The 26443-nt window shown below is 43.6% G+C and overlaps 1 protein-coding gene across 1 annotated transcript in view; it reads right to left on the bottom strand.

Moving 5' to 3' along the window:
* Positions 1 to 26443, bottom strand: part of LOC126470789 (glutamate receptor ionotropic, kainate 2-like) — a 373922-nt gene that overhangs the window by 334812 nt on the left and 12667 nt on the right. The window lies entirely within an intron of this gene.

Genomic DNA, 26443 nt, shown 5'->3' with positions numbered 1-26443 from the left:
TGGTAAAAATTTACCGGGTGATGTAAGTTTGTAGTACCTCGAAAAGGACTGTCTCATCACATAGTAAAGAACATGTTAAATGGCATTTTGTGTGTAAAACCGTTATGGAACACTGAAGTAACTTCAGTTAGCTGCCCCAGAAGTTAAGTAAGAACTTACCATGTTTTATTGATATGCTAGTAAAATTAGAATTCTACTAGTTATTGATAGAGTCCAGGACACTGGTCTACCTATTTAGGAATGCCTCTTGTACGAACAGTCTGAGTTTGCACTGATTTATGAGTGGAAATTTTGCAGTCACATTGATACAAATATTGAAATTTTCACACTTTTTCGAGTATTCCTCTAGTTCCACAGAAATCTAAGATTTTAAAGTATACCAGTTCAAAAATTATAGATCATCGTGTGATGGAGTAAGCTGGCGCCAGCAGATCGATCGGCAAGGAGGCTGCGAGAAGATCGGTAGTAAGCACGGGAGCAAGTGAGCCTATCCGGAGAGAGGCCAAAGACAAACTGGCAAGAAACACGCCACCAATGCCCTCTCGACCACTAGTGTTTAGATCGCCACCGCGGACCAGAGGCCCCAGTCAGTAGCAGACACAGTCAGTCATCCAGTGAGTCATCAGTCGCAGCCCAGTGGGAGTCGCAGTCGCAGCTAGCTCCGCCTCTAGCTCAGAGTCAGTCAGTTCCTAGTGACCAGAGTAGTGTACATAGCGGACTTGTACTTCACCAGCAGTGAGGCTAACGGGGACTGTTAAGGAACTTGTACCACAACAACTAGCTTAAGTTAAGTAACTTTCTTATTCTTATGAATAAAGAATCCTGTTAATATACGCTTGCAGGTATGTTACAGAAAGAGGATACCGGCCACCGAACAACATCCTCTCCTTGCTTCCCATGGTACAAGCCTACATTGACAATGAGACGACACAAAACATCGTATATTCAGTCGTTTAACCACTGATACGTTTAATTTCGATTAAGAGATGGATATGAAGAAAAATGTAGCGTTGAGTGACCGCTACGGGGGGTGGCGAGGTTGGCTGTGATAGATCGGTATGCCTTCAGTTTACCACCCTGGGCGGCGCTGCAGTGGTGTGGTGATGGGTGTCGGGTAATTACCTGTCACGGAAACAATACTTGTTGAAGAAATACTTTCTTTCATAACAACTACAGCAGTGAGGAACACGCTGGAAAGGCGGCCAATAGCCCCCAGTTGGTAATAACACTGACTCAGGAGTGGGTGCAACGGGTGGTGCGTGACAAACAGACAGCGCGTGGATTGCCGTAATTGACCTAACTCTGTTGCTCAGCACGAGGCGTACTAGACTAGGAGGGATAAAACTGCGGCCCCCAGCACGGATGATGATGGTGGTGTGTGCCTGCACTAGGTGATGATGAACAGCATGTTCCCGCTTAGATGGAGGTGGCTGGGCAGCTAGATGGCCCAGGCTCGAAGCCCGGTCCGTCAGATGGGTGACAGGCAGTAGCTGATAGTCACCCAGTGGGTGGCCCGCCGATGGAAAGGCATCATGCCGGCAGCATTCTGACTCCGAATAGGCAGCGGCCTACAGCTACTGTTTACAGAGTTTGTCAGCAGCAGCGTGCTGGTTTATCCCAGACATCGGATAGGTGTGGACCTTTCCACGCGACTAGTAGCTGACGATGGCTGCGTAACTGACACTGACAGTGTGCATTAGGTGGTATGCAAGCAAGCCAGGTGAGTTAATGTTTCTGAAGCGGCAGTTGTCCTGCGTGCGAAGTTATAACAGGTCTGAGATGCCGGGCGTTATCTTTGTATAATTATTGAGGTCATTTGCCCTAGATTTCGCGCCATGCCATCGCCTCCAGAAGCCCTGACGGTGTTAGAATGTGTATAACTTCTGATTTCAGAAGCGATGTGTGGCGTCTTCTGCAGTGCCAGCTTCATGAATACATGTTACTACATCAGGGTGCCTAGTTACTGAGGGGTCCTGCAATGCCCTCCTTATGACGTCGTTTCGCTGAGTCGGAACCAAGAGCCGTTCGCTATTCCAGACCGAACACCAGCACCACGAAAAGGTAAAATAACACAATATGCCTACAAATTGTAATGAATGCCTCCCTCCACATCACCTGCTATCCCAGAACAAAGGGACGTTACAGATTCGACATCAGAAAAATGATCTTCGAATGAAAAAAGCCGTACAACTTCCTGGCATTTAAATTATTTCTTTGTATTCTTGCGGTTCTAGCTTCCACCTGCTGCTCACTAGTTTCAAACGACACTCCAAAAATTTTTTAGACTTAGTCTAGGACGTCAACAACGATAGCGTCGAAGCAAGCAATCTTCTGCCGTGTGCTAAGGCCCCAGAACTATTCACTTATCGCATCATTGTCTGTCCTACAGTCATTTGTGACAAAATGCCTGCCCCGTTTTCCTGACTTCACACAAAGGTAGTGGTGAACGAAGGAGAAGATGCTCAAACCCATCATGGTCTCTCGAGAATGCAGCAGATACGCTGGCAGTATCATGGAGGAACAACGGGTCGAAACAGATGGATAGTGGAACACAGCTATACAGGAACATATTCATAGAAGAATAGCTTCCTTCACTCTCTTTTTGATGACATTGCCGTGTTGCTGTAAGCTATAATACTTGGTTTTGCACAAAGAAAGGCATTCATTACAGTTTGTATTCCTACTGTTTTATATTACATTTGTATTAGTTTAGTGTTTGTACAGTACTCCTTCATTGAATTGAAACGTATTAGTACTTAATCGATACAGAAAGTAATTTTCTGTATTTTATGTACATGTATCCTTTTGGATTGAAAGCTTAGTTCGTGAGAAATAGTAGGAAAAGTGGAAAAAGTCTGAAAATTTCGATGTTATGTCAATTTGGTGGCGGAAGCTCCTCTTGGAAATCGGAATAAATTTAGACTGGTTATAAATGAGGCATGCTTGAGTGTTTAAATATTTGCTAGAGCTCCACCAGTTTTCCGAAAGCTTCCATTTTTGTGGATCTGTCATACTGCGTGGAAAGTGGAACTCAAGTTAAAATCTCTTCGTTTTACGGTGAGAAAACATTATTCTGAAGCTGGCAGCCAGTTACTTTCAGTTCATTATGTTGAACTAAGGAGCCTGTAACGCCGGAAATGCATATCCTCCTATTTCCATCTATTGTACTATAATTTGTTTTCCTTATTTTTGCTACCTGAATATATGATATTTCTGTGTCTTCACATATTGTAATTATTTTACTATTTGTATATATATATTTATGCATTTATGTCGATGTATAATTGGTTTGTTGTGTAAAGATTATTTGTATTTTTACGCTGGGTCTTGCCTAGGGAAAACTGCTATCGAACGATTACATCGATAGGTCGTGTGAAGAATCAAAGTGTGTAGGATCTTTGGTAGTGTTAACTCTGCCGCGTGGAGCGCGGGCAGAGCTGTCGGGGTCTGGCTGGAGTAGCGAGTGGAGCAGGTGTGTTGTGTGACGCTCCCGCGAGTTGCCGCGCTTTCGGGGTTTGGCAGCATGTAATTGCGCTCGACTCGCGATGATAGTTTCTGACATGGTGTCGCGGACGGGAAGCATTAGCTGGCGCACATCAAGAGCCCGTTTCGCCTGGTGACCGTGTCGAGAAGAAGGCGCGCCAACATCCAGCTTCTGCAACAGCGACGGCCGACAATGAGTGACTGTCGCCACCTCCTCGATCGACGGCTTCAAACCTTCAATCAACCAACAAGGAAGACTAAAAGCACGTAAAGTTTCAGAACTGTATGGCAGACCTCAGCTTTTCAAATTGTTCCATTTGCCTCGCAAAATTACAGCAACTTAGCATGAACCTTTGTTGCTCATTGTCCCAATTGCATTGCCAAGCAGGGTCCCTTCCTTTTCCGAAATGAGCCCGAGGGTCGTTGAAATTCAAACGCCAGCATCATTCGATTTCACTGCTTTAATTTCAAAGTTCAGCTGGCTACAATATTTAGATTGCACAAGCACAAATTAAGAGTGCAAGTTTTGTTACCGTATTTTAGTTACCTGTGACTGCAGCTCAGCTTGGTACGTACTAAATTTTACTATTGTTAATTGTTCAGAATCATTTAATTCAAGTTCAAAGTTAATTCTCTTATTTCTAAATTGCGTAGATTCAAGTAGCTTTTGAAATGATTGTTGAGGTAGTCCAAGACTAACCTTATTTTACTGAATGTCGATGTGCTTCAGAAAGAAAGCTCACTATTAACTTCAGTCACTAAATTAACTTTCGATTTTCCAGTTTTATTAATTCTTTTGCTAAATTAAGTCAGAGTGTAGCGAAATTTATTACTTCTGACAAACTTTCAGTTTTCACACTACACGTGTCAACCTTCAGTTGCCACGCTTCTAGTGCTAATTATATGTGTAATTACCTTTCTTTTTCAGTTACTATAGTAATTGTCCTTAGGACTGGCGACCGTAATTTCCCCCAAATCTCAAATATCTAATTACCGCTAGTTAATTGTTAACGTAACGGCCGCACATTTACTTTGTTCATTAACTTTACCCCTTTTCAAAATTAATTTCCACCAGTTTCATTTGCATTTTTCCTTTCATTTAGATGTAACCCTTTCCTCCCTCTTTACCGACAGATTAACTTCGGTGACGATTGCTTTTTCCCAAATTTCCATTAGGTACATGCGGTTTAATTTTTCACTGTCATTAGGGTCGATAAGTGAGGGGGAGGTTACACGTGGCGACCTGGTGACAGGACAATCTTCGGATTTGAGGTTGTTCTGGACACGAATTTTGTATGTTGCAAATCTCGTAACGAAGTACTGGTTACGTACAGGCCGTTACGTCAGCGAGAATAAGTAGTGGGAGTAATCCTAATTATATTTGAGATTTGGCATTTATATTGAAAATTATTAAAATGAGTGAAGGCTACAATTGCCAAAATTTGGTAGACTTGGATACGGAACAATCGGTCGAACAGTGGGAAACGCGCACCGCGGTACCCATTGTTCAGGGGCAGGCGGCTAGCATGAGAGACGCGACCGCCGAAACGCAACAAAGAGCAGAAATGGAATTCCAAACTTTAGAAAATGTTTCGGAATCGGAAGTGAAAATCAAATCTGAATCCCTTGATGACGAATACGGGGGGAAAATTAAAGAGGAAGCCGCTGCGGAAGTAAAACCGGTAGTTTCCGGGAATTTAACTGATTTATTGAATGTTTTGATTAACGAAATCAAGAGTCAATCGGCCAAGCAAGAAGATCAGGCTGCCAAGCAAGAAGCTCAGTCTGAAAAATTTGAACGGATGCTAGACAATCAGAACAAAGCTATTAACGTTGTTATCAACAATGTTGGAGTCGTTAACACAAAAGTTGATAAAATCAAAGAAGATATTGTTGTAATTAATACCGAAATCGGTAATCTTAAACAGGAAATGATAGGCGTTCAGGCGGAAATTGCGAGCATAAATACTCGTTTTAATTCTGAAATTAGCAGAATCGAGAAAAGTGTGGGAGAATCAGTTGCTCCGATCATCGAGAATAAGGTGACGGAACAAATTCAGTTAGTGAAAAAAGAGGATCAAAAGAAGGTGGAAACTTTAAAGGCTTTAGTGTCCGAAGTAGATACCAAAGTGACGAAGCAGGCTAATACCTGCGAAGAGAAAAAAAGGGAAGTAGAAACGCTTGCGACAACCACTTGCCAAGTAATTACGAGAGTGTCGGAATTAGAAAAGAAACTTGACGAAAAACAGAGCTATGTGCCAATCTATGCACATAGTTCGGAATTGTTGACGAAAGAGGAGCGGTTCGACCCCTTGAAAAAAGGCGGTATACACGCGACGGATTTCATTAAGAATTGTGAAAGAGTTTTACCCAGATCATGGACTAATGAGAGAAAAATTAATGCGATTATTGATGTGTTGGCTGGTGATGCCAAGCGTTGGGGCTTAAACCTCAACATTACGGACCTGACTTTTGACGAATTTAAAAATTTGTTTCTGGCTGAATACTGGTCAGAGCAAAAACAGCAAAGTGTCTGGCGCGAATTTGTCGTATCGAGGCCTTTCGATGCGAATTCGCGCGGTTCGATGAAGGAGTATTGTGAGGGCTGGATCCGCAAGTTGGAATACTTGCGTGATCGCCGCACGGAATCCGAAATAGTCTGGGAACTCTACAAAAAGCTTCCAGATGATACAAAACGCTATGTAGGAAGCAATTACAGAACAATAAATGATTTCCTGGAAAGAGTGGAGGACGAGGACAATTGGCGCAATAATCGCGACAGTGGTAGAGGCCGTGGTAACAACAACGGGTACCACAGCAACCACAACAACGACAACCATGGGAATAATGCATACCGCAACCATGGCAGCAATAACAATAATGGTTCGGATCGTAATAACAATCGGTACAATGCAAATAATAACAGGAATGACGGAAACCAGTATCATACTAACGTGATACGGGCTTCACAGAATAGTAATAACGCCAGAGGGTGTGATCAGCCGCCTCAGCAGCATCCGGGGACCGTATCTGCTGGGACGAGACAGGGAAACCATTAGCCGCGCCGGTGAGGGGCCGACCGGGCGTGGAGAAATTTTGGCGGCCCAATAGCAGGAGAAAATCCAGGTGTCGTCGATATGAAAATTCCGTGTGGAATAATCAACGGCGGGAGAGTGTGCCAGTGTTAGGAGAAAGGAGTGCGCCCACAAGTAGTAGATCAGCTGTATACACGGCAGTAGGAAGTACATTCACTGTCAGTGAGAACAATTTAAGTAGTGTTCCGGAAATCGACTATAAAGTGGCAGCTGTAATACCCACAGCGGAACTGGAGATTGAGTTTAAGAATGATTCGCAAGTGTTGAGAGAAGATCAGATATCGGATAAAACGTCCGTCATCGAGCGAGGGGATGCAGAGAGGGATGAGGTCTGGTTAAGGCAGTTCGGTCGCTTATACGACGAACTAAGAGATTATAGGGGCCTGTATGGGAGAAGTGTTTATGGGGAGCGCGTGCAGGATTTTCCGCGTCTCGTCCCGCAGGAAGATAGTGTTTGTGAAATGATAGAAAGTTCTGGCCCTAACCGGCAGACTTTACTAGAAATAGTTGATGATAATGGGGAGCACGAGCAAGATTGGTCGTGTTTCGTCCCGCAAGAGTTGGATGTTGAAGTAGTAACGGAAAGTTCTGGCCCTAACCGGCAGACCTTACCGAAAGTCGTAGTGGTAGAAGTAGCCGACCCATCCGACGCAAACCTCCAGTTTAAACGTTGCGAGAGTATTAAGGAGAAAGATTACGAAAATTTTAGTGATAGCCGGACACGATTGGTAGAAAAGCACATAGATTACAGCGTGTATGAGATTAGAGCTGACATTATACAGTCAGACGATAGCAGTGTTGGTTGCGCAGATCCAGAGGAAGTAATTTCAGATGCTACTGGGCACATTCCTCCAGGTACATTGGCAGATGAGATCAATCTGACCAAAGTGGAATCAACGAAGGTGACAATTAGTGAATTGATAGCAAAGCAACACTCACTAGTTGACGAGTTACAGGAAAAGGTTTCGGTATTGGATGCGAAGCTAGAGACTAAGCCTCAGGACAAACGTGTTGAAATTAAAACTGTATGTGAACAGAGGCTGAAAAGCCGCCAGATAAACCGGATTTAGGATCAAAGCCGGATGGTTTTTTCTGGAATGACCTGGATATAGACGAGAATTTACTGCGGGAAAATAAAGAAACAGTCGAGGACAAGTGTAGACAGATGGTAGTGTCTGTTAATATGCACGACCTACAACTAAACGTGTTGATTGACACCGGTGCAGAATTGAGTGCTGTATCTGGGAAAATATTTGAGTTACTGAAAGACAGACCTGGCATCGTAGTTATGCCAGTAACAGGAGTGAAAATTATCGGTGCTACTGGGAAGGCCAGTAAACCGGTCACATAAAGGATTTTTGTCAACTTCGAGATATGTGGGCACGATTTGAGCAAGAGTTTGTCGTCGTGCCAGACTTAACTACGGAAGTAATTATCGGGTTAGATTGGCTATTAAAGTAACGTGCAGTGATTAACTGCGAAAGCAAAACTTTGACATGTATGTCACTAGATAAAACAATAGTAGTTGGTTTTGACGAGGCAGGAGACGGTGTGCATAGGCAATACCAACCTATACACATTGTTAACTGGCCGGATGACATTGACGTAGGAATGAGTTTGAACTGCCGTAACATGAGGAATTTCAGCACTGACAGAAGTAAAAGTTTAGTGGAAGAGATAATCAAATTCCCTCCACGGATTGACATTAGTATTTGTGTGAAAAAAGATCGTTTGCGAGAAGTAATGAAGCTAAAAGCCGATGCTCGCATACGTCGTCATGACGCTAAAGTGTGTTTTGCTAAGTTTGCAATCGGAGACTTAGTACTTGTAAAAGCTCATGAGAAATCGCGCGAGATAGACAATGAAATCTCTAAATTTAAGTTTGTTTATAATGGACCATATAAAGTCATTGGTATACCTCACACAAATGCTTATTGCTTAGAGTATCCAAGCTCTGGAAAACTATTAGGTATACGGAACATTGTAGACCTGAAATTGTACCAACCTAGGATTGATTAATACCACAGAATGGGTAATTTGTACAGTATGTAAAATAGAGTGTAAGATTTAACGATTTGCTAGATTGCCATGCTTTTGACTGACCAAGGTCATTAAAGAAGTTGTAATTAATAAGTAATTAATTTTGATTAACCAATTTAATTTTAATCAATTTAATCATGATCTAATCAACTGAAAAATCCAAGCTGCTAGTTTAAGTTTTCAGCTGAGTCACAGTAGATTAAGGAATGTAAATATGATTTTGTAAATAGCTGTAAGATTCCATAAATATGTGGTTTACTAGTCATTGCCGATGTACTTAGACGCTGTTTTAGGTTTCAGGCTAGTACATGCGTGTGATGATGGACAGTGTTGAGTTATCCACTGTGATAGTGTTTATGGACTCCTTGAGATTACTCGGGAGTGAGTTTTACCGAAAGAATTCAGTGAAACGGACGTTCTGGAAATGCCGTTACAAGGGCGAGAGAGATGAAGCGTGCCGCACAGGCGGGCGCAACAATACTGGCGGGGCGGAACCGCTGTCGGCTCTTGTGCCGCTGTCAGCATTCTTTGTACTTGCGAGTACGGAAGGCGGAGTTGTTTTTCTTCCCGGACAGCTGATATGAAAGAATTCTGTTGTCAATATTTATGTTTTTGTCGATCTGCTGTACATTATTTTCTTGTTTAGCGTTAAATAGATTCTCGTGACGAGAATATTAATTATGAAAAGGTTATATAAAATGTGTAGTCTATTTAATTATCTATTTGCGTATTTTGATCTACCTGTTTTTATGACCATGCACTCTGATTAATTTTGCAAATAGTATTCCATTTCACATAGTGTTACGAATTTTAATGATTTTGGAATAGCTAAATCATTTTCTATGTTTTCTATGAATTTTGATATGTTGTCAACCTGTTTTATTTTGTGCAAGATGACAGAGTGGAATACGATTAGGAGTGTCTCCACTCAATTATTATAGTCTAAAAATTGGTTTATGGTTAATTAGGCGAATGCTAAATTTTTTTGATGTTTTGAGCATATGCATTTCCGCTGTTTCTTTTTTGGGACATTTTCTGAGTCTGTTTACGTTACACGAACATCCTCAGACAATGTGGGGCACGTGTAACGCCGGAAATGCATATCCTCCTATTTCCATCTATTGTACTATAATTTGTTTTCCTTATTTTTGCTACCTGAATATATGATATTTCTGTGTCTTCACATATTGTAATTGTTTTACTATTTGTATATATATATTTATGCATTTATGTCGATGTATAATTGGTTTGTTGTGTAAAGATTATTTGTATTTTTACGCTGGGTCTTGCCTAGGGAAAACTGCTATCGAACGATTACATCGATAGGTCGTGTGAAGAATCAAAGTGTGTAGGATCTTTGGTAGTGTTAACTCTGCCGCGTGGAGCGCGGGCAGAGCTGTCGGGGTCTGGCTGGAGTAGCGAGTGGAGCAGGTGTGTTGTGTGACGCTCCCGCGAGTTGCCGCGCTTTCGGGGTTTGGCAGCATGTAATTGCGCTCGACTCGCGATGATAGTTTCTGACATGGTGTCGCGGACGGGAAGCATTAGCTGGCGCACATCAAGAGCCCGTTTCGCCTGGTGACCGTGTCGAGAAGAAGGCGCGCCAACATCCAGCTTCTGCAACAGCGACGGCCGACAATGAGTGACTGTCGCCACCTCCTCGATCGACGGCTTCAAACCTTCAATCAACCAACAAGGAAGACTAAAAGCACGTAAAGTTTCAGAACTGTATGGCAGACCTCAGCTTTTCAAATTGTTCCATTTGCCTCGCAAAATTACAGCAACTTAGCATGAACCTTTGTTGCTCATTGTCCCAATTGCATTGCCAAGCAGGGTCCCTTCCTTTTCCGAAATGAGCCCGAGGGTCGTTGAAATTCAAACGCCAGCATCATTCGATTTCACTGCTTTAATTTCAAAGTTCAGCTGGCTACAATATTTAGATTGCACAAGCACAAATTAAGAGTGCAAGTTTTGTTACCGTATTTTAGTTACCTGTGACTGCAGCTCAGCTTGGTACGTACTAAATTTTACTATTGTTAATTGTTCAGAATCATTTAATTCAAGTTCAAAGTTAATTCTCTTATTTCTAAATTGCGTAGATTCAAGTAGCTTTTGAAATGATTGTTGAGGTAGTCCAAGACTAACCTTATTTTACTGAATGTCGATGTGCTTCAGAAAGAAAGCTCACTATTAACTTCAGTCACTAAATTAACTTTCGATTTTCCAGTTTTATTAATTCTTTTGCTAAATTAAGTCAGAGTGTAGCGAAATTTATTACTTCTGACAAACTTTCAGTTTTCACACTACACGTGTCAACCTTCAGTTGCCACGCTTCTAGTGCTAATTATATGTGTAATTACCTTTCTTTTTCAGTTACTATAGTAATTGTCCTTAGGACTGGCGACCGTAATTTCCCCCAAATCTCAAATATCTAATTACCGCTAGTTAATTGTTAACGTAACGGCCGCACATTTACTTTGTTCATTAACTTTACCCCTTTTCAAAATTAATTTCCACCAGTTTCATTTGCATTTTTCCTTTCATTTAGATGTAACCCTTTCCTCCCTCTTTACCGACAGATTAACTTCGGTGACGATTGCTTTTTCCCAAATTTCCATTAGGTACACGCGGTTTAATTTTTCACTGTCATTAAGCTCGATAAGTGAGGGGGAGGTTACAAGCCTTCGTAACCTTTCATTTCTAATGGGTGCAAGGTATTGTTAGTTAAAATTTGTGAACTGTTTGTGTGTACGTGGAAAGTTCTGAATCGATACTCATTTATTTATCCATGAGGGAATTCATGTGAATTCAACAGAAATCTTTTAATTGCCCTAAAGCAGATGTTAGCTCTATTTCTCTTCGTGCTATAGAAAACATAGCTTTTCTTTAGCGCTACAACTGAGATGTCAGTTAGTGGACAACTGATCGCAGGTATTGAGTTTCTGAATATTACCCAGAGAAGTTTTCCGCTGACCGTCGTTGAGTGAATGTCGAGAAAGTATGGTTACAACGAAAACAGCTACTAATGAATTTTAGCAGAATGATGGATAAAACCTGCATCCAAATGCCGTCTCGAATTTTGTTTAGTAGCTACAATGAAAAGAACTTGCTGCGATTTCCTTGTAGGAAATGTTACAGCTTTTTTCGTTATGATTCAGGAAAAACAACGGCCACTTTAATTCGTGTGGTCAGATTCGGATTTGAAACCAAAGTTTTACTGTTAGACAACTTCAGTCAGTTCTGTCGTCACTTATCTGCACGGAAAGATGTATTTTCTAATTATTTCGTAGAAACAGTTGAATTTGGATGAGCGCAATGTGCGAACAGTATCCTGAGGCAAGTGTGGTGCTTTAGCTAACTTTCTCGAAATAGAAATCACTTATGTAATTTCTCATACAAAGTTTTATGGTAATATAATTTTCGAGGTAAATATTGCTACAGGACAAAGCTATTTGGCCATTCTGATACTAAATGAGGAGCCTGGCCTTGGTAATTTCTACTTTCAGGTGACTGAATTAGCTCCAGCGAAGCAAAACGACGTATTAATTTTCTAAATGAAGTCAAAATTAACGCTAGGTTGGTCCTGGAAGACATGGAAACTCAGTCACAAAGACGTGCCAGTAGTCCCTCTTGCTTTTGTAGGGATAAATGAAGAAACATGTTTTCCATCCCCTAATATCGATAGTCTTTTGTATCTCAAAACCCGAGTGACGTACTCAGCGGAAGGAGACATTACCGATTCTCGTTTACATACTCTCCGTGTTCGTCTACAAGAAAATCTAGAACTGTTTCAGTGTTGTGTATGTGACACGAAAACCATCTAACAATACCGCTACTGTTGTCTGCAATCCTGATACTGTCGAATCAGATTGCGCTGCTTCAGAGACGAAGAAACGTTTAAAGCCGTGCTTATTCCTCAATAGCGTGTTAAGCTTTGCGGAATGAATAATGCAGAACCTGACTTGCCATCTCTGAAAGCTTCTTTTCCTTAGAATCTCAATTTATCACTCCTAATGTATTTCACAGCACATAAAAGAGGTTTCCAACGTTTAATGGTCTGCAATATCGAATAAAAGAGAAATGTCTGTACTAAGTGATTGGAAGACGAAATCAGTACTGTACTGTAGGGAATGGATGGAACTACTGCAGACAGAAGTCGTTTTAGGAGAGATTAACATGTCGATGTGACATTGACGAATATTTATTAAACTCAAATATGCTCTCATTGATCAATCTGTTATATCCTAATAAAATTTATGTCATAGTTTTTCTTATCAATTTTAGATTCACACATCTATTGCAAGAACTGGAGAGACATCATTGTAATATTTCACAAAATAAAATAAGATCACAGTTTGATAAAAAAGGATATAAATTTAATTATATATAGGAAAACACGAAAAATCCGATTGTTAACTAGAGTCGATTCCAACAAATATTCTGATCTTTTGTAGGTAACGAGTACAAAGGATATAAATCATTTTGAAATAGGTGCCTTACGTGTAACAGCACATTATGGAAGTTTGGTACATAATGTGATCGCTGCTTTATCACTGCCTATCAAATTATAAGAAGGTCGGGCGATCGACTCCGAATGTTTTAATGAAGAGCCAATAGTAATCTTGTGGCATAACCAAGCAACCAGCGTGTTGTGTGGACTACAGTATCGGAACTGATGAAGAGGCATGTATCGACCAAAGGATGTGTCGGTTCATGAAGTCTCACAACATTACCATCTGGAGAGATTGAGTCTTGTGACCTGATATGAACTGGTTTGAAGGCATTAAAACTGACATCGTGCTGCTAGAAATATGAGCTCGGACGTGGACAAATACAGTATCGGAAATGGTAACTTTTACACCATTAACACCTGCAGTGAGCCCTACGAAACTGAAACTACAGTATTTAAAAGCGTCAGGTATACTTTCATTAAAGCTACATTTTCAGTGCAGGAAAAAGCCATTTCTATTACTGAGGAATGGTTACTGGGTGTGTCGAATGTTGTTTGAAATTTTCGTGCAGAGAGCGCAACACAGCCCTCCCAGATGACATGAAAGTTCAGCTTATCGCCATATTCCATGGTGTGAGAAAAATCGAATCATTGGCAAATCATTGGGGCATGGGAGCATCATACCGACAGATCGGACAGACAGCTGGCTGTAGTGCAATGTGGACAGAGCGTGAGGTGACAAGATGGACTGAGGACAACAGTCTGACGAGAAGGGTAGTCACGGGTCCTTCCAAAAGGACTACACCACGAGATCATAGAACTGTGTGACTAACACTGATAAATAGACGGATCACGACAACTGAAACCAGACCATAGTTTGTAGGCAGAGTCTCAGCACGAATAGTTAAAAAGAGATTACTGGAAATTGGGTTCCAATGTCGAGTTCCCGAACGTCATTTACCGCTGACCCCATATCTCAGACAACAGAAACTTGTACGGAGTAGAACCAGAGCCAACTGGGATGCTGAGCGGCATTCTGCAGTGTTCAGCTATGAGTCTCGCTTCTTTTTGTGCAGATGACAACGACGCCATCGTGTCCATAGACCGTCTGGAGAAAGGTCACAGGAAGCAGCCGTTGTCGATACCCACAGCTCTTCAACTCCTGGAATAATGCTGTGGGGAGCAGTTCGATTCGACAATAGGAATCATTTGGCAGTTGTAGAAGGGAGGCCGAATGCTCGCCAGTGTGTGACAAGAATGTTAAACCTAGTTTTCAAGCTTTTCATGACAAGCCACCAAGCGGCTGATGCTAGAAGCATAATATAACACCACCGACTGCAGTTCAGACAACAGATACTTAGAATGAGGTACCCATTTCCCTGATTTTTCACACACTGAGCGTGCCTTGTGTATGATACGAAAAGGTCTCCTTTAGTACCAGGTTTCACCCAGCAATATTCACCAACTGTCAAGGCATGCATGACAAAAAATTCCTAAAGATGACGTTCGGTGGCTAGTTGCTTCCATACAAAGACGAATAAAATGTTTTCGTGGCCGTGGAGAACTCAGTTCAGACCGATGTTGCTGATGGAAATCAGTTCTGAATGGAATCAAAGTTTAAAATTTTAATACCCGTTATGTGATGAACATCTCCTCAGTGTTGGTTGAATACCAGTCTGGTGCTTTATGGTGTAACATTTTCAATTTCTGTCAGTATAATAAGGTCAATTGGCCAAGTTTCGCCAATCGAGACACATGTCGCAGCTCATTCGTTTCCCACTCTGTAACAGCTGCTGCTCTTGCCCGTCCGCAGCTCGTGGTCGCGCGGTAGCGTTCTCGCTTCCCGCGCCCGGGTTTCCGGGTTCGATTCCCGGGGGGGTCAGGGATTTTCTCTGCCTCGTGATGACTGGGTGTTGTGTGATGTCCTTAGGTTAGTTAGGTTTAAGTAGTTCTAAGTTCTAAGGGACTGATGACCATAGATGTTAAGTCCCATAGTGCTCAGACCCATTTGAACCATTTTTTGCTCTTGCCCTCTATATTATGCTTCGGATTCAATGGTTCAAATGGCTCTGAGCACTATGGGACTTAACATCTGTGGTCATCAGTCCCCTAGAACTTAGAACTACTTAAACCTAACTAACCTAAGGACATCACACACATCCATGCCCGAGGCAGGATTCGAACCTGCGACCGTAGAGGTCGTGCGGTTCCAGACTGTAGCGCCTTTTACCGCTCAGCCACTCCGGCCGGCCTATGCTTCAGATTACTGGACTAGATTTACACCACAGACCCTCACTGATAGCGGCTGACTTTGCAAGGAATGAACGCCTATTTATAGCTAATGTGTGCTTACTTGCTCAATGCTATTTGCACAGTGCATCTGAAACTTTAAAATTTTTGCTCGTTTCTTTGTGATGAATCCGCACCACTTGGTTGTCTATATTTTTGAATGTGTAGCTGTCCTTTGTGTCTACCAGAACTGTAGGGAAATAAACCGCTCTTCAAATGGAAGTACACTACTGGCCATTAAAATTGCTACATCACGAAGATGACGTGCTACAGATGCGAAATTTAACCGACAGGAAGAAGATGCTGTGATATGCAAATGATTAGCTTTTCAGAGCATTCACACAAAGTTGGCGCCGGTGGCGACAGCTACAACGTGCTGACATGAGGAAAATTTCAAACCGATTTCTCATACACAAACAGCAATTGATCGGCGTTGCCTGGTGAAATGTTGTTGTGATGCCTCGTGTAAGGAGGAGAAATGCGTACCATCACGTTCCCAACTTTGATAAAAGTCGGATTGTAGCCTATCGCGACTGCGGTTTATCGTATCGCGACATTGCTGCTCGCGCTGGTGAGATCCAATGTCTGTTAACAGAATATGGAATCGGTGGGTTCAGGAGGGTAATACGGAACGCCGTGCTGGATCCCAACGGCCTCGTATATCACTAGCAGTCGAGATGACAGGCATCTTATCCGCATGGCTGTAACGGACCGTGCAGCCACGTCTCGATCCCTGAGTGAACAGATGGGGACGTTTGCAAGACAATAACCATCTGCACCAACAGTTCGACGACGTTTGCAGCAGCTCGGAGACCATGGCTGCTGTTAACCTTGACGCTGCATCACAGACAGGAGCGCCTGCGATGGTGTACTCAACGACGAACCTGGGTGCACGAATGGCAAATCGTCATCTTTTCGGATGAATCCAGGTTCTGTTTACAGCATCATGATGTTTTCATCCGTGTTTGACGACATCGCAGGAACGTACATTGGAAGCGTGTATTCGTCATCGCCATACTGGCGTATCACCCGGACTGATGGTATGAGGTGCCATTGGTTACACGTCTCGGTCACCTCTTGTTCGCATTGACGGCACTTTGAACAGTGGGCGTTACATTTCAGATGTGTTACAACCCGTGGCTCTACCCTTCATTCGATACCTGCGAAACCCCACATTTCAGGATGATAATGCACGACCGCATGTTGCAGGTCGTGTAATGGCCTTTCTGGATACAGAAAATGTTCGACTGCTACCCTGGCTGGCACATTCTCCAGATCTCTCACCAATTGAAAACGTCTGGCCAATGGTGGCCGAGCTACTGGCTCGTCACAATACGCTAGTCACTACTCTTGATGAACTGAGGTATCGTGTTGAAGCTGCATGGGCAGCTGTACCTGTACACGCCATCCAAGCTCTGTTTGACTCAATGCCCAGGCCTATCAAGGCCGTCATTACGGCCAGAGGTGGTTGTTCTGGGTACTGATTTCTCAGGATCTATGCACCCAAATTGCGTGAAAATGTAATCACATGTCAGTTCTAGTATAATATATTTGTCCAATGAATACCCGTTTATCATCTGCCAGTCCTTATGGTGTAGCAATTTTAATGACTAGTAGTGTAACATACACTCCTGGAAATGGAAAAAAGAACACATTGACACCGGTGTGTCAGACCCACCATACTTGCTCCGGACACTGCGAGAGGGCTATACAAGCAATGATCACACGCACGGCACAGCGGACACACCAGGAACCGCGGTGTTGGCCGTCGAATGGCGCTAGCTGCTTAGCATTTGTGCACCGCCGCCGTCAGTGTCAGCCAGTTTGCCGTGGCATACGGAGCTCCATCGCAGTCTTTAACACTGGAAGCGTGGACAGCGTGGACGTGAACCGTATGTGCCGTTGACGGACTTTGTGCGAGGGCGTATAGTGGGCATGCGGGAGGCCGGGTGGACGTACCGCCGAATTGCTCAACACGTGGAGCGTGAGGTCTCCACAGTACATCGATGTTGTCGCCAGTGGTCGGCGGAAGGTGCACGTGCCCGTCGACCTGGGACCGGACCGCAGCGACGCACGGATGCACGCCAAGACCGTAGGATCCTACGCAGTGCCGTAGGGGACCACACCGCCACTTCCCAGCAAATTAGGGACACTGTTGCTCCTGGGGTATCGGCGAGGACCATTCGCAACCGTCTCCATGAAGCTGGGCTACGGTCCCGCACACCGTTAGGCCGTCTTCCGCTCACGCCCCAACATCGTGCAGCCCGTCTCCAGTGGTGTCGCGACAGGCGTGAATGGAGGGACGAATGGAGACGTGTCGTCTTCAGCGATGAGAGTCGCTTCTGCCTTGGTACCAATGATGGTCGTATGCGTGTTTGGCGCCGTGCAGGTGAGCGCCACAATCAGGACTGCATACGACCGAGGCACACAGGGCAAACACCCGGCATCATGGTGTGGGGAGCGATCTCCTACACTGGCCGTACACCACTGGTGATCGTCGAGGGGACACTGAATAGTGCACGGTACATCCAAACCGTCATCGAACCCATCGTTCTACCATTCCTAGACCGGCAAGGGAACTTGCTGTTCCAACAGGACAATGCACGTCCGCATGTATCCCGTGCCACCCAACGTGCTCTAGAAGGTGTAAGTCAACTACCCTGGCCAGCAAGATCTCCGGATCTGTCCCCCATTGAGCATGTTTGGGACTGGATGAAGCGTCGTCTCACGCGGTCTGCACGTCCAGCACGAACGCTGGTCCAACTGAGGCGCCAGGTGGAAATGGCATGGCAAGCCGTTCCACAGGACTACATCCAGCATCTCTACGATCGTCTCCATGGGAGAATAGCAGCCTGCATTGCTGCGAAAGGTGGATATACACTGTACTAGTGCCGACATTGTGCATGCTCTGTTGCCTGTGTCTACGTGCCTGTGGTTCTGTCAGTGTGATCATGTGATGTATCTGACCCCAGGAATGTATCAATAAAGTTTCCCCTTCCTGGGACAATGAATTCACGGTGTTCTTATTTCAATTTCCAGGAGTGTATGTTACCAAATGGAGGTAAGATATTGAACTACTCTTTAAACTTGGGATGGGATTTATAATTCACTGCATTCTCAGAAAATAAACTGTATATAGCGCACTCCATTTCGATCGCAAGAGCAGACAATAAAGCGAGAGTAAAATGTTCGTAACACACTTGTATCTCATAAACAATTTGAGATATCGAAGCGAGATTTTCGAAAATGATAGAACACAAAGAGGAGACCGTGGTGCCATGTGGTAACAGTGTATAACTTCCTTTTTAGTGCGATATACAAGTAAATACGATTTTTTTTCGATGGAATAATATAATTTTCAAGTGTCATTGAAAACTAGTGAACCGAGTATTGTTACAGATCCGTAGAATTCAGAAATTTTGGGTCATGGCTCTTACATTCACAATAGGATTCACAACCATTGCAAGAATTGAGGAGTCAACAACCAAAGTGTTGCGGGATTGCATCCAGCCATTCTACATGAGAGCGAGATAATTGAAAGAGCGGCGGACGGTGGGGCCCGAATGGCCCGTCTTAGGCCAGAACGCGGAACTTTAACTTACGAACCTACTCCACACGAGAGTTCCTTTTGTTGTTAACTTTTTAAATGCTGTAAATGATTTACAGAACATACAGAACTTTCCAAATGCACTTGCCGATATACAATGAAGCGCCAAAGAAACTGATATAGGCGTGCGTATTCAAGTACAGAGATATGAAAAGAGGCGGAATACGGCGCTGCGCTCGGCAAAACCTATGTAAGACAACAAGTGTCTGGCGCAGTTGTTTGATCGGTTAATGCTGCTACAATGGCAGCTTATCAAGATTTAAGTGAGTTAGAACGTGGTGTTATAGTCGACGCACTAGCGATGGGATACAGCACTTCCGAGGTAGCGATGAAGTGGGGATTTTCCCGCACGACCATTTCACGAGTGTACTGTGAATATCAGGAATCCGGTAAAACATCACATCTCCGACATCGCTGCGGCCATATAAAGAGCCTGCGAGAACGGTACCAACGACGACTGAAAGGAGTCGTTCTACGTGACAGAAGTGCAAAGCGTGCGAACCATTCAACGAAACATCATCGATATGAGCTTTCGGAGCCGAAGGCCCACTCGTGTACCCTTGATGACTGCACGACACAAAGCCTTACGCCTCACCTGGGCCCATAAACACCGACATTGGACTGTTAATGACTGGAAACATGTTACCTGGTCGGACGAGTCTCGTTTCAAATTGTATCGAGCAGACGGACGTGTACGGGTATGGAGACAATCTCATGAATCCATGGACCCTGCATGTCAGAAGGGGACTGTTCAAGCTGGTGGAGGCTCTGTTATGGTGTCGGGCGTGTGCAGTTGGAGTGATATGGGACCCCTGATAGGTCTAGATACGACTCTGACGGGTGACATGTACGTAAGCATCCTGTCTTATCACCTGCATCTGTTCATGTCCGTTGTGTATTCCAACGGACTTTGGCAATACCAGCAGGACAATGCGGCACCCCACAAGTACAGAATTTCTCTTTTGAGTTTAAACACTTCCTCTGGCCATCAAACTCCCCAGATATAAACATTATTGAGTATATCTGGAATGTCTTGCAACGTGCTGTTCAGAAGAGATCTCCAACCCTCGTACTCTTGTAGATTTATGGACAGCACTGTTGGATTCATGGTAACAGTTCCCTCCAGCACTGCTTCAGACATTAGTCGAGTCCATGCAAGTCGTGTTCCGGCACTTCTGCGTGCTTTTTGGAGCCTTGGTATAGTGATTTATAGTTATAAACATTTTATTCAATTGTACCACAGGAAGTTGCACATCCTTACGGGAAATACATTATAATCGATGTTGGTGGGTACAGGAAGGGAAGTGATGGTGGTAGATTTCATTCTTCGAGCGTATTTTGCTTCATGCAAGAAGAGGAGCTTCAGATACTGTCATACTCTCTACTACGAAACGCATCAGTTGGAGTGCCTTTTTTATTGATTGGAAATGAGGCATATCCATTGTTGAGGTAATTTATCTAATCTTAGAGACGATGAGTTTTAGATCCAGGGTAAGAATTTTTCAGTAAACGCTGTTCCAGACCACGGCAAGTAATTGACTGGGCTAATGAGCGCCAAGTGGAGCATATTTTGAAATACAACAGAGCTTCACCACAGTTTTCTGACGGTATTTTGAAATGTACATTTGTTCCCCAAAACACCGTTATTGACCTAGAAATGGCCCTTGAGTATCGATTAGCTACATATAGTAGAAATCGCGGGTTCTACATAAGACACTTACCAGACAGGAAGAAACTTCAACAGAACTTTAAATGAAGCTGTCCAAATGAGAGACGATTTTGCAAACTTTTACGCTGCTCGTAAAACATTATTCTCATGTGTTTGTCAGCTGTGCTACTTAAACTTATTTTAGCCTCCCATTTTAATGCAACGAAACAAATAAGAGATTAAGGAGATGTATTATGCACGTGTAGCCTATACTTCTGTTGTCACCTCATCACATGTTGTTGTTGTAGTTGTGGTATTCAATCCGAAGACTGGTTTGCTGCAGCTCTACATACTACTCTATCCTGTGCGAGCTTCTTCATCTCCAAATAACTACTTCTGCCTACATACTTCTGAACATGCTTCGTGTATTCATCTCTTGGTCTGCCTCTACAAATTTTACCCTCCACACTTCCCTCCAATACTAAATTCCAGATTCATTGGTGTCTCAGAATGTGCCCTATCAACCGATCCCTTCTTTTTGTCACGTTGTGCCACAAATATCTTGTATCCCAAATTCTATTCATTACCTCCTCATTAGTTACCTTATTTGCCTATCTAATCTTCAACTTTCTTCTGTAGCACCACATTTCGAAAGCTTATATCCTCTTTTTGTCTAAACTGTTTATCGTCGATGTTTCCCTTCCATACACGGCTACATTCCGTACAAATACTTTTACAAAAGACTTAGTTATATCTAAATCTATATTCGATGTTAAAAAGTTTCTCCTCTTATGCAATGCTTTTCTTTCCATAGCCACTCTACATTTTAATCCTCTCTACTTTGGCCATCATCAGTTATTTTGCTGCCCAAATAGCAAAACTCATGTACCACTTCAAGTGTCTCATTTCCTCATCTAATTACCTCACCATCACCTGATTTAATTCGACTACATCCCTTTGTCCCTGTTTTGCTTTTGTTCATGTTCATCTTATATTCTTCTTTCGAGACAATGTCCATTCCGAACTGCTCTTCCAAGTCCTTTGTTGTCTGGGAAAAAAACCCCTTCGGCAGACCCCATATTTTTTATTTTTTCTCCCTGAACTTTAATACCTACTCCCAGTCTTTCTTTTTTTTTTCGTTATTGCTTACTCAATGTACAGATTAAATAACGTAGGTGACAGCCTACAAACCTGTCTCGTTCCCTTCTCAACCACTGCTTCCCTTTCATGCCTCTAGACTCTAATAACTGCCATCTGGTTTCTGTACAAGTGTTAAATAGCCTTTCGCTCCTAGTATTTTACCCCTGCTACCTTCAGAATTTCAAAGAGAGTACTCTAGTCAACACTGTCAAAAGCTTTCTCTAAGTCTGCAAATGCTATGACGTCAGGTTTGCCTTTTATTAGCGTATCTTCTAAGGTAAGTCATAGGGTCAGTACTGCCTCACATGTGCCTACATTTCTCCGGAATCCAAATTGATCTTTCCCAAAAGTCGGCTTCTTCCGGTTTTTCCCGTGTTAATGTTTTGCAACAACCACTTACTAAAGTGTTGGTTCGGTAATTTTCGCACCCATCAGTAACTGTTTTCCTTGGAATTGGAATTATTGCATTCTTCTCACAGTCTGCGGGTATTTCAAGTGTCTCATACATCTTACACACCAGGTGCTTCACAAGATTCTCGTGAATCCGAATTTTGATGGACTCTTGTATGACGCTGTCCCAACAGCCGGCGGTTCGGCAGAGCACCTTAGTGTTCTCGAAGTCAAATGTGTGCTCTTCCTTGACGCTGTGTTCTGCTATCGCCAATTTACCCGTCTGTCCCAGCCACACATGACTGATAAGTTCCTCGTAGCGTTTAGAAATACATGGCTGGCTTTGTCCAATGTACTACTGAGCGCATTGGCAAGCGATGCTGTAAATTCCTGGCTCGTTGAGTTTAAGTGGGTCTTTCACAAAGCCAAGCCACTCTTTCCCTTCTGCGGTGGTCGTAAGACGGTTTGTAAGTTCGATTTCTCCATAGGCCTCCTAATTTTGACTGACAGTGAAATACGGAAGAAAAGCGAATTTCTTGTCTTTCTCTCCCTACTCCCGATTTACCATGACCGTCTCGTCTTCAACACCCTCCTAACGTGCGCTTCGCTGTACCCATTGTTACGAAATACCTCCTCCAGGTGCTAAAGTTCGTCTGAGAGGGTTTCTTTGTCACAGGAGACGTGTGCTCTGTGCACGAAGGTGGACACTACTGTTTTCTGCTGCACTGGATGGTGACAGCTTGTTACATGGAGGTGCATGTGTGTGTGAATCTTCTTGCTATATACTGAATGGCCCAATATACCATCTGCCTTCTTCCTTGTTAGTATACCCAGAAATGAGAGACAGCCATTCTCCTCTATTTCCACAGTGAAGGCAATGTTTTCGTGAATGCTCTTAAGGTGGTCGAGAAACTTATCCAGTGCCTCCCTACCATAATCCCAAACCACGAGCTGGCCGGAGTGGCTGTGCGGTTCTAGGCGCTACAGTCTGGAGCCGAGCGACCGCTACGGTCGCAGGTTCGAATCCTGCCTCGGCCATGGATGTGTGTGATGTCCTTAGGTTAGTTAGGTTTAATTAGTTCTAAGTTCTAGGCGACTGATGACCTCAGAAGTTAAGTCGCATAGTGCTCAGAGCTATTTGAACCATTTTGAACCCAAACCACGAAGATTCTGTTAATATGGACAAACAGAAGTGCCATCTCGCCGCTGCGTATACACCGCGTCAGTGAGTAAGGAACGTTTATAGACATCACATCAAATGCTTCTTAAATTTTCCCAGCGTATCTGTTATTAGCTGCTGCACGCTATTTCTACTAATATCTCTTTATCAGACAATTTAATTTTTAAACTTAGATTCAAATTTCCTGTGTTCCGTGGATTATGCGCGATGCTTCCACAGAGGTTTAAATTATTAAACTATAAACCGGGAATAGAGCTTGAAGTTTTCATTAGTGTCGCTAAAAGTCTGTCGCATGAGTACACAAAAGAAGAAACATGTGATGGGAGATGTAAGTTTCAGATTTCTCCGTGAGGCAACACGATTTGCACGGATGGTAGACCGTTGTCTACTACGAAAAAAAATTGTGTTCGGGTCCTGATCCACCATAAAATTTCAATTTTTTATTGAAAGAATCAATATGAAACTTATGGACAGTGTTCTATGCTTGCAACTCTAAGTAGCATCTGTTATCGATATAGAACTAATCACGACGCCAAATACAGTTACGAGGCAGTAAAGTAAGCGACATGATAACTGGAAAATTTTTATTATTTCCGCTACATTTCGCGTTATCTGTACGAACCACGTTGAGCACATGCGTAAAGAGCGGCTCAAAAATGGTTCAAATGGCTCTGAGCACTATGGGACTCAACTTCTGAGGTCATTAGTCCCCTAGACCTTAGAACTAGTTAAACCTAACTAACCTAAGGACATCACACACATCCATGTCCGAGGCAGGATTCGCACCTGCAGCGCCTAGAACCGCACGGCCACTTCGGCCGGCTTGAGCGGCTTCTTTATAAATAGCAAGTGGGAGTGATAGTGTGTTGCATGTTATTGGAAATCGGTTTAGATATATGCTGAGAACTGTGGAAGCATCGCTCGTGCGAAACTCAAACGAAAGTATTGTCCACGTAGCGGTAGAAGTGTTAGGGGTTTTGGCGAGCAGTTTGGAGGGCCAGCTCCTAAAAGTGTTCCAAGTGTAGATCTGCGATCTCTGGAGCAAGAGGGATCCCATGACCACTCCGCCGGCCGAAGTGGCCGTGCGGTTCTGGGCGCTGCAGTCTGGAACCGCGAGACCGCTACGGTCGCAGGTTCGAATCCTGCCTCGGGCATGGACGTGTGTGATGTCCTTAGGTTAGTTAGGTTTAACTAGTTCTAAGTTCTAGGGGAGTAATGACAGCAGAAGTTGAGTCCCATAGTGCTCAGAGCCATTTTGAACCCATGGCCACTCCATCCGTCTGTCCATAAATTTCTCCAATGCACTTAAAGTAGGTGGTCGTTAGTGCAAGTTCAAATTCACTATTTGAAGCTCGAAATGTTAATTCAACAGAGCCAAAGAGTCCTGCAGATAAGCTTTTGTGAAAAGCGAAGCAGCGTCGAAGCTTACTAGAAGGTCATCTCTTTGTAATCGCACATCCTTAAGTATTCTTACGAAATCTGCCGAGTTCTTCACGTGACGTTAACTGTGTTCCATAAAGGGTTTTAGGAGTGTCGCGAGATATTTGATGAGTCCGTAGTTATGCGAATTGATGGTGACGAGTACTGGACGTAGAGGCAACCCTTCTTTGTGTATCTTGGGCAGTCCATATAGGCGAGGTGTAGTTGGAGCTCTGGGATACAGCCGGTTCCTCACTTCCTCTGGTAGATCTGAGTTCTGCAGCAGCGCCACAATTTTTCTGGTCATTGTCGAGGAGAGACATGAGACTTGCGACAACCGACTAAGTGTGAGTGTGCCAATTCATAGTTAATTCAGTATATTAATTCTGTAGATTCAGCTCCAGTCAAAACTAACGTCTAGCTCTCATCCAACATTGCTCGTTCACCGGTATACGAAATTTTTCTTGTTGATTTCGGAACATTATAACCAGTTGCACATAGCCACGCATGCAAGCCATTGTTCTTCTCTACCTCTGTTCAAACATGTGGACTCGTATCTTCTCAGTTCAGTTTGATTTAGTTCGTTGGTGATCTCACGAGTCTAGTATAATTTCGACTTCAGTTCGCTGTCTAGTTTCCACATGTCTTCGTTGTCTCAGCACGTGTTAAGTACAGATCTGAGAGCCATAAGTTCGCACATAGTGCCTCACAGTAATGTATCCTGTCCAATCTGCTTAGCTATTCTCAGTTTTACCGCTCATTTGATGCAGAATTTTTGTTTGAGACGACCACATGTTCGTGGATTGTGAGAAACGTTACACTGTAACAGTTACCGATTCTCGGGATAAAACTTCGAAAACACTACTGGCCATTACAACTGCTGCACCACGAAGATAACGTGTTACAGACGCGAAATTTAACCGACAGGAAGAAGATGCTGTGATATGCAAATGATTAACTTTTCAGAGCATTCACACAAGGTTGGCGCCGTCGTGCTGACATGAGGAACGTTTCCAACCGATTTCTCATACACAAACAGCAATTGATCGGCGTTGCCTGGTGAAACGTTTTTGTGATGCCTCGTGTAAGAAGAAGAAATGCGTACCATCACGTTTCCGACTTTGATAAAGGTCGGATTGTAGCCTATCGCGATTGCGGTTTACATATCGCGACATTGTTGCTCGCGCTGGTCGAGAACCAATGACTGTTAGCAGAATATGGAATCGGTGGGTTCAGGAGGGTAATACGGAACGCCGTGCTGGATCACTAGCCTCGTATCACTAGCAGTCGAGATGACAGGCATCTTCTCCGCATGGCTGTAACGGATCGTGCAGCCACGTCTCGATCCCTGAGTCAACAGATGGGGACGTTTGCAAGACAACAACCATTTGCACCAACAGTTCGACGACGTTTGCAGCAGCATGGACTATCAGCTCGGACACCATTGCTGCGGTTACCCTTGACGCTGCATCACAGACAGGAGCGCCTGCGATGGTGTACTCAACAACGAACTGGGTGCACGAATGGAAAAACGTCGTCTTTTCGGATGAATCCAGGTTCTATTTACAGCATCACGATGGTCGCATCCGTGTTTGGCGACATCGCGGTGAACGCACATTGGAAGCGTGTATTCGTCATCGCCATACTGGCGTATCACACGGCGTGATGGTATGGGGTGGCATTGGCTACACGTCTCGGTCACCTC

This window comes from Schistocerca serialis, chromosome 3 (genome assembly GCF_023864345.2).
Source record: "Schistocerca serialis cubense isolate TAMUIC-IGC-003099 chromosome 3, iqSchSeri2.2, whole genome shotgun sequence".
Classification (NCBI taxonomy): Eukaryota; Metazoa; Arthropoda; class Insecta; order Orthoptera; family Acrididae; genus Schistocerca; species Schistocerca serialis.
The sequence above is the reverse complement of the archived record's forward strand: the minus strand, read 5'-3'. Positions and strand labels throughout refer to the sequence as shown.